Source organism: Nipponia nippon, unplaced genomic scaffold (assembly GCF_047370975.1).
Source record: "Nipponia nippon isolate SJK-2023a ecotype South Korea unplaced genomic scaffold, ASM4737097v1 scaffold_6, whole genome shotgun sequence".
NCBI lineage: Eukaryota > Metazoa > Chordata > Aves > Pelecaniformes > Threskiornithidae > Nipponia > Nipponia nippon.
This window is the reverse complement of record NW_028262380.1, coordinates 9,031,358-9,041,103: the sequence shown is the minus strand read 5'-3', so window position 1 is coordinate 9,041,103 and position 9,746 is coordinate 9,031,358. Positions and strand designations below refer to the sequence as shown.

The window sequence follows — 9,746 nt, the reverse complement described above, 5'->3', positions numbered from 1 at the left end:
TTTTCAGCTAGAGGAATAGAAGAGCACAACTCAGCAAGAGCAAAGAGATTAAAAATATGGCACCAAAACTGAACAAATGCTTTGCCTCGGGGTGCAGTTCTGTGAGATGGGGCGAGACGACTTAAGAGATTACTTATCTCTGCCAGCAAGCAGAGGCTCTGCTGTGCTTTCCCATCTCCCCACCATGGTCTTGCAGCCTCACCCCATGTCTCATGCCAGTTCCTTAACCCATCAGTAAACTACCCCAGCAAAGTACGTGGCTAGTTTTTCTCCCATTTGAGAAAGTTGAATCAGCTCAGGAAACTGCTCCACAAGTACCCAAATTGGTGCCAGCAATGAGTGGGACCATGGGAAGATGAGGGAGGAGAAAGGCAGGATCTTCCCCTTGCAGTCTGTACAGTGTTAGACTGGTTCAGCTGCTCATGACAGCACCACCTTCATTTTGGTTAAGGACATGGGTAAATTTGCAAGTGAAAGCAAATGAGGATGAGGCTATAGAAATGGGAATGACCACATAGGAGGAGGAAGGGAGACTTGGGGACAGATAGTCTCTGTCCCCAAATTCTGGATGAAGAAGGATGTGAATTGGCTAGTCCAGTAGCAAAGATACATTCATTCAGTCATGGGTAGCTCATGTAACTGGAAAATAGGATTTGGGCTCCGTGGTTAAACAAGAAAAGCAGGGAGAGGACGAGGTGTTCTGGACAACTACAGAGCCATTAGTTTGATCTCAATGATATACAGGGCTTTATAACAATTTTTTGAAGGAAAGAAAACTGAAAACATGAAAGTTAATAGAAAATGGGATAAAAGGCAACCAGTTTATCACAAGTATGTTGTATCCTTTTCGCCTACTGTGTGAGCTGATCCTCTTTATTCAGTCCTAACACAGAAGCCAGGAATTGGCTGGTTTTCTTCCGTCAGGATTGTTTTATTCATTGGCCATTCACCAAAAAAAAAAAAAAATCCTACTTCAATAGCCTTGGGAAATGGATGTTCAGCAACATTCACTGTAGCTCACTGAGTTTCTAAGGGCCTTACAAGCAGTGGGTACAACAAAGTGATATAGCTCGGCAGTGGTGTGGTGGTGCTGCATGTGTCCTGTCAATACGCCTTGCAGCAGGATGCCTGCAAACTCTTGCAGAGCAAAAATCCCATCCCATCACTGCTGTGGCTTTCAAAATGTCCTTCAAAGTACAGCAGAGCCCTCCAAATAACATCTATAATTACATGTTCTTCCCCAGGCTCCCCTCGGTTCTTTATTACTATTTTTGAAGGATTTCGCTCAGAAAGGTCTTTATACTCTGCAGCCACTGCTGAATTGGAATGGGAAGCAGGGTTTCTTCTCATTGTAAGGTAGGCAGGGCTGCTTTCCAGTTTCCCAGCTGCAGAGATTTATAGCCACTACCAGATTCACTAGGTGGCCAAGGTTTTATAACCCAATTGAACAGAATAAAACAAATTAGAATGAAGGCAATTTGATGCAGGACTCAATGACTTTCAGGAACTTGATGTATTACTGTGATCATGTAAGTTACAAATTGTATATATACGAATATATTTGACAGATAGTTTTCAAAAACAATGCAATTATTTGGAATTATTTAATTAGGGTTGACATGCTTGCAAAGCGTCCCTGGGAATGAGGCAGAAAACCTCGACGTGTATGGAAGGTTTTCAATCTGTGTTAAATCCTGCTCCAAAGAGAGGCGTTTGGTATCCTTCCCAAGGCTTCAGACTCCCTTGAATACAAATTCCCTTTGAGCATCTCCTGAGTTAGGCTCATCCAGTCCATTCCTGGCCTGTCTCAGGCTCAGTGCAGCAAAGTGACAGTGGCATTGCAGATGAGACATCTACTTTCAACATCCTTGGCCGAATATTAGAGAGGCCAATGTGCTCAGGATGGCTGGCTACCCCAGCAGCAATTGGAAAGAAGCAATAGGACACCTGAATGCCTCTCTTCCAAGGGGAGGTCTTGAGGTAAATGGGCTGGAGAAGCCACTTTTCTGAAGTCAGAGAGCAGTCCTTTTCCTAACAACACAAGTGAAGCTTGCCTCTAGCTCATGATGATGGTAGGTTTGGTGAACTTGCAAGGAGCTGAAGGGGAATGCATTTATATTTTGCACAGTATCAGATATGCCTCCCTGACCATTACATCAGGCAAACCATCTGAAGGAGTTTTGTGTTCAGACAAGTAAGATGAGCTGTATTCATTCTCTTTACTTGAGCTACAAAAGTATGCAAAGCTAATTTGGTTCTAAATCCAAACAATAGCTTGCTGCAATCTTATTTGAACTCACAAGATGTGAGTTTTTGGGATGTTCTAGATTTTTTGTTGCTGTTGCTCCATCTGCCTGCCATTGTTTGATGAACATTCTGGAAATAATGGGCTGCAGGCTCTGATACCCATGCATTTCAGAAGCCTGTGTGTCCACTTGTATTAAATATTTACAGGTTGCAGTTCTCCAGTGAATCAGACTCCAGGGAAGGCTTGTGGGGTGCTCTGTCAGTGAAACCAAAAGCATGTTGCATCCATAGTTAAAAAGAACCACAGAGGCTTTTCTGAGTTAAGTTTAAGTAAACTGTGCTTAAGCACATTGCCAGGGGCTGTTTTTCAGGTAATTTTACTATGGGAATGGGTACTGGTCCTGCTGCCCTCATAGGATAGACTTCTCCATGGTGTATTATGAGTCTCTGTCCTGCCAGCCTGTGCTGAGAACTGCCTCTCATGGGGAGGCCTGTGCATTGGTAGGAGGAAAATACATGTCCTTTTGCTACAGGAGTGGAGATATTTGGAGTGGCTGTGAATGTTCGTTGTTGTGGTAGAAACTCTGGGTCTCCAACAAGCTTGCTACTGCAAAGTCATTTGGTAACAGGGAGAAAAGAGGAATCCGGCATCTGAGAGCAATCGAATAGAAATGAAGATGAAAATTAGAGATCAAAAGCTACGAATGACAAGGAAATATCTCAACAGGAACCTTATCTCCAAGACTGGGATGTCTTTCAGGATAAAAATGGCTGCTAATGAATTCTCTCCATATAACCAAACACGTTGGCTGCTCCCACCCGGACGCCTGCAGCTTACGCTTCCCCACAGTTTTCATTTGCTTTATTGCTTTCAGATGCTGCTTGGTATTAGTTCCTCTGGTAGCTGTGTCATTGCCACCAGCACCGGGGGAATGCGGCTTCGGCTGACTGGGCTGCGAGGCGTCAGCCCTGCCTCTCCGGGGACTGTCTGACACTAACGCAGAGCTGCCTGACTGCAGCCAGATAATTAAAAACAATCAATGCTATTAAGCGAACACAAGCCCCAACAGCTCTGGGTGTATTCTCATGTAGCAGGGTGTACTCAGGCGTCAGGAGGGGAGGCTACTAATGAAGCAACTGGTGGGAATAACACCTACAAGGAGAGTTTTTGCTGCTGCACACACCGCTCCTGCTGGGATTTTTAGATCTGTCCCTTTGATTCAGTGGTGCAAGTTAGCTAAAACTCTGCATATCTTTTCCTTCTGGTTTGAAACACTCCTCCAGATACATTCTGCTCTTGCCCAGGCTCCTCAGAAATCTTTCCAGTGAAAACAATCCTGGATTTATTTACAGCACATCATTATTTATTTAAAGCAACCCTTTTGGGGAGAAGGTAAAGGGAGATCTGAGTTCTCCACTGAGGACCTCGAAATGAGCTCTGTGCTTTCAAGGTAGGGGCCTTTTAATTGAAGGGTTTACAGGGGAAAGAGAATGTGGACCCAGGGTGGGAGCCTGTTTTTCTCAATGCTTTCCATGTGCTGTGTTTCTGTAGTGCAAAGTCCAGGAAGACCCCACAGAGAACTGTGAGCAAACTTGCTCTCCTTGGCAATGGTCCCACCCTGAAAGAAAAACCAGGTGGATATTTATGTATTTGTTTGTTTGTTTTGTCCTCCAGGTTATTTATTTTGTCCTCCAGGTTATTTATTTTGTTTTCAAATCCACCTACAGACGCACGTGCACTCTTGCTTTTTTCTACCTTTGCTGAGAAATGCCAATGAATTAGAATGAGACCTTTTGATGCCCAGCAATATCCCATGGGATGAATTTTGTACTAAGCAGTTTAAGGCTTATGTGGAGTGAAATAAACAGGGAGAGAGGAAAAGAGGTGCTACCTGTTTCTGTTGCCTCCTCCCACCATTTTTTCATTTGCAGTTATCTATAGAGAAAACACAATGAAAGACTGTCCCTGTCCCCAAATGGCTTTTAAAGTGGCAGCATGCTGAAACTATGGAGGCAAATGCATGCACTGGTGAAAGCCAATGCTTGAAAGCTCAATAGAAGCCATGTCACTTGATTAGCAATGGTTCTTCTCCTTTCCCCACACAAGTTATTTATCTGTTCTTCATCACAGCAGTACTTGGAAGCCTCAGCTGTGCTACAAGTTGGTGTTTAAGCCAAGGGTTTTCAAACTGCATGTCAATACAACCCTCTGGACTTGTGAGCTGCTCTAAAAAGACCTGTGATAATGAAAGTTTATTGTCAGGAGATGTTTTTGGTACTGGGGCTTGCACCTCTGTATGAAAATGAATAGGGATCTGCAAATCAAATGGCTCGATTACCTGTATAGCAAGGTCATCTACACTAAAACTGGGGAGAGACCCTAGGGTTGACATCCCCTTGCTATACTGCGTTTGTGATTTTTGCAATTTCTGACCTCCTCTAAGAGGCCATTCCTGTCCTGAGGAATTTTACCCATCAGCCCAGTCAACCTGAGATCATCAAAAGGGTAGTCATTACTGGATGCACACTCTCAATTCCCACTGCAATAGGTTTATTGCTTATGACAGGAGGGTTAAAGCCAAACAAGCATGCTGATTGATTTCTGCCCAAGAGAAGGCTGAGTTTCAAGAATGCTGTTTACACAAAGGGCTTGATTCTGATCTACCAACACGGTAATTTTCATTTCTATCAATATAAGACAGATCTGAATGAAGCCTTTGGCTTGCAAAATATTTTAGGGCTCTTTGGGGAGAGGCAGCTTTGTAAAAACACAGATTACAAAGAGAACAATCACAGTTCTTAATTCAAAGGAAAACCATGGCAAGATGTGCCTTTGATGCTAATCTTCTGAAGTGCCTAGCGCTGCCAGTGAGATGCAAACTGGATCTTCCCTGCCAACATTTCGGTATGCCCTGGCTAGATCCGAGTTGTTGACAGTCATGGGGCTCCCTGTATGTTGATGGGACTGCCCAAAATTTGCACCAACAGAGATGCTGGCTTAATCTTGGTTTTGCCGGTATAATCTCAGTCCTTACCTGCCAGTTCAGTTTTGTCTGTGAATGCCTGAAGATGCTTTCATTTTAAAATATCTGTAATTTCCAGCCACTGTAGCTCAGCAGGCCCCTATGGTGACTGAGCTTCTTAGGGTACAAAAACTTTTTATAAAAGAGCAGAATGACAGACTAGGAGTGAAGGAAAAAAAAAAAGTTTACCTCTTTCTCCCAATCCACTGCCCACTGGAGTCAAATATCCCTTCCTGATAGACAGTTCTCTTAAAGTATCCAGGTGCATATAGACATGGATAAGATTTATAAAAGCATTCAGGTAGGCTGAGTTCATGACCCCTAAGACTCCAGGAGCTGTAAATCCCCTTGCCATGAACTTCATACACATAATGATAGTCACTGTAACCTGTGCAGTCATTCTGGAGTGAGTTTCTCTGGCCTTTTTTTGGTTTGGTTTGGTTTGGTTTTTAACTCATTGCTACAAAGGCCCTGTCCTGCTTGCTAATCAACATACTGTGATCAAAGGCAAAAGAGGGCTTTGAATCTGCCTGTGGTTTTGTGGGAGGACTATGGGAGAAAACCTCTAGGAGAGCAATAGCAAAATTATCAAGATAATAAGCATGGGTTGATGATGTGTAATGTTTTTGGGAAAGCCAGATTGAAACCCGCAAATTCAAGAGAACTTTAAGAGTAGCCAAAAACTCAGGAGGATTCATGATTTTTAAAGACATAATACCACCTCACTCTACTTCTGTAAGGTAACTAGACTTACAAATACTCGCCTCAAATGTTGTTGTGGAATCTGCAGTAATGGAAGTCTTTAAAAACTGGTTAGATAAACAAATATTAGGCCTATTTGATGTGGGACTGATCCTTTCCTGGCAATGGACTATATGAGCTCGTGAATTCCGTTACAAACAGAATCGCAGCAGTCCTATAATATCCAAAGTATTGAAGTCTACCCGAAATGTGTATTTTTCAAAGCGAGAAGACAGAATCCAGAAACTGCTGAAGTCAACAGACAGATAGCTCATGGTCATTTTATCACAGGAAATCACCTACCCTAAGAAAATTACGATGATTGGGTCAGAACTGCAGTGACCCTAAATGTATATATCATCTCCATTGACTCCATCTCAATGATGTGCATTTATATCAGCTCAGAATCTGATTTATTTTCTGGTTTTAACCTGACTGAAGAGCCTGTTCATCAGCAGCTCTGTTATGCAAAATCCTTTTATTTAACACTATTTTTTTGGAATGAGAATGGAGAACAGAAGACCCTAAATTTGCAGAGGAAAGCTGTAAACTCCATATCTAATAAAGGTCCCAGTCTAGCATAAAGTCTTCTTGATTTTAATAACAGACCTAAAGACCACTGACTAAGCCTAAATTACCAGGTTCTAATATTTACATTAAATAGACCTTACTCCACAGACTCCTACTGGAATCAGTGGGGATTCCTGCAGAAATGCAAGGCATGACCCAGTGGAAGTACAGCATCAAGAGCTTATGTCTTTAATAATGTGTCTTTAAAGTCACTTTTCTAATGCATCACCTTAGAAATTGGCTATATTCTTCCCAAAAACATAGTACTCTTCTCTCATGGAAACTGCAGTAACTAATAAAGTTGATTTTGCATTCTTCTCTCTATTCCAGCATATCAGGAAGCACTTAAGAGAATTCTGAATGCCTCAGAATTAAATTACAGATAAGAGCAACAAAGTCACAGCACTGAACAATCCAGCACTTAATGCAGTTTCTTTTCAGAGCCGTGTCAGAGGGGGGCTTCAGTCAGAAGGAAAAGAACAAAGAGGATTTGCTGCTCAGCTTCATGGGTGCAAACCAGACCCACCACTGGGGTTTGAAGAAGTTTCACTGGAGATCCTGGTACAAGCAGGACCCTTATTTTCAAAGCTTAATCCAAAGGTTGCTGAAATTGTGTGGGAGCATCATCCTTTATCCCCCTTAGGCCAACAGATAAATTGTAGCTTTAGTTTGCACATTCTTTCCATGCAAATACCATGCAATTTTACACCATTGTTTCCATCCCATTTGGTCAATGATCCTTCTGATTCCTCTTTGTGAGCAATATTTCAGTTGTCACCGAGGCCTGATGCCATCAGGACAGCCTGCAGTACCAAGGGATCTTCAAGTGAAAATAAAACTGTCAAGCTCATCTGGTCTTCTCTAATGGATATAAATGAATCCAGCAATGCATGCCAAGCTTTTTATGAACTGTATGGTGTTATAAAAAACATACTGCCAATGAGGTTAGAAACCCCATCCTTTATGCCTTGTGGTTTAGCATATATATACTGTACTGGAATGCTAGAAATAGCACGATGTGTTAGTTTAGGCAGTTTAATAAGAATGTCTAGGTTTATGAATTGGCTTAATTTGAGTTCTTCTCAAGCAATATTAGTTCTCCCTGTCTTGAATTGTTCTTTTTCGGTGGTTTAGATACCACTACTATTACTGGCTCCTGGCTGACTGCATGCTTGACAAAGTTTGTCACGAGGTCACGATTTTCTGGCATCTTGAAAGAGGTGGTTATGGAGTGACTGCACAGAGAGCTTACTGCCATCTCAGAACATGACATATTTTCCAGCCTTCCTGTGTTTCCACCAAATAAGTACAGTCTGAAGCCACCTGATAAAAACAGCTAAGCAAGTGGAACAGTGGAGAACCCAAAATGCAGAATTATCTCACACTGAAAATTGCCTTGTTCCTGTAGGTGATGGCCCAGCACTTTGGATCTCCCTTCACCCTGCCTTTGCCTTAGCTCCCATTCATATAGTTATGGTAGCAGTTATATTGGCTAGAAGCTGTTTTTTTTTTTCTGGGTTGGGTGAACCTGAGGTCCCATTACTCTGAAGAGATAGCAGGTAGACTGAGAGAAGGAAAGGCCAGAAGAACTGCTCAGGCTTGTGGAGTTTCAAAGAGCGCATGCATGCAGAGTGGAGCAGGCTGTTGTGGGTCCAGCCAGAGATGCTCCACCACACACCTGCTAGGTAGTCTGGTTGTCTTCATGCCTGGACATCGATGTGGCATGTGTTTGCTTGTCTCTTCCATCTCCCAGGCTTTGAGCAGCAGTGGCTCTCTAGGATTCTCCAAAATTATCAGGACAAATCACGAGTTTGGTAATATCACTGTGATCTGACAAAAAACCCCAACAACAACAACAAAAATGAACCCCACCCTATCCCCTCTTTTCTGTAGGTACAACTCATGAGACATGAAACTCCCAAACTTGAGAAGTTTATGTTTTCTCTTCAAATTTCAAAGCAGGTCCATTCTTGGCAGAACCTTGGGTCTTTGCAGTAAGTTAGTTCAAGGCCTAGATCTTAACTTTTATTTCATGTCTCTGCTGAATGATGTGGAATTACTTGTTTTCTACCGGTTAGTTCAGGAAGCTCCAGTGTTCTGGGAATGAGTAGTGCCAAATCACTTTAATTTACTAATACCTTCCAACTCTTTGTTAGAACTTGTTTCTGCACCTACATGTAATTAAGCTGTACTGACGACATATATATCTCTGTATGTCCTGTACCAGTTGCTTGTGTCATGAAAGAGGTGATTACAGTGACAAAGGCTTGCTTTGGCTCTACAAAGGTGCAGGCTTTGGGTCTTGCCAGTCCTTCCTATGTGGTCAAGGGAATTACAAATCCAGAGGCTAGAAGGAGCTTTTGTAAAGGTCCAAAACCCAATCACTTGTTACTTTAGTGAGCAGAGGACTTATACAGATATATCAGTAATGTTGTGGCTGTGATGGTCTCAGTAGATGTGAAAACCATGGTTTATAGGAAAAGAAAGCATTTTTATTAGTCCAAATTATAGAAAGGCATGGAAATAAACAGGCAAGCTTTCAGGCATGTGAGACCTGCAGAAGAAACAGCTGAGAAATAACCTATGGGAGAATTTAAAGATTGACGGATTTTATCTTTTATTTGCACTCCTTCACAATTTTTTTGTCTTACTCTGCTCTGACACTAATAATGCTTGTTGGAGCTTATAAATCAGGTGAAAGTTCTCTTTTTACTGTCCTCCCCTGAACAGAGGGCATTTGCCTCGATGGGAAAGCTATTCATTTCTCCAGTTTGTCCCTACTAAGTGTCCAGTTGTCTCTGCAAGCAGATGTTTGCATAGGCTGCTGTCTGTAACGTGCACACCTTGGGAGAAGACCAAGGCTGCCATGGGACCCAGCTGTGATCTACCTTGTGACTCTGGGCACGCTACAGGTTACCCCCTCTGGGGGATATTCATGCTGCCTGCTGTCCTCCTCTAAATTTGGGTGTCCAAATAAATAGACTGAGCTCCTTAGACTCCATCTACAGCCACTAGGAGAGCAAAGGGTCTTCCAGAGTGTTTCAGACCACCTAATTTAGGCTACACCCCTGAAGAAACTTATGGAAGACCCAATTTCTCTCTGCTGGCTTTGGGGGGTCTTAGGAAAACCGACCCCAGCTGCATCCCACCAAACTTTAGTCTCCT

At 42.7% G+C, this 9,746-nt stretch overlaps 1 long non-coding RNA gene across 2 annotated transcripts; it reads left to right on the top strand.

The window, feature by feature from the left end:
• The first annotated feature begins 3,544 nt into the window (after nt 1-3,544).
• LOC148051346 (uncharacterized) lies at nt 3,545-7,269 on the top strand. 2 transcript variants are annotated; one of them, XR_015699476.1, is made up of 3 exons: nt 3,545-3,698; nt 3,800-3,882; nt 7,023-7,269. It is a non-coding gene; the product is annotated as an uncharacterized LOC148051346 (long non-coding RNA). The 2 variants fall into 2 exon arrangements; XR_015699475.1 differs by having other exon boundaries at nt 6,912-7,269.
• Nucleotides 7,270-9,746: the final 2,477 nt, after the last annotated feature.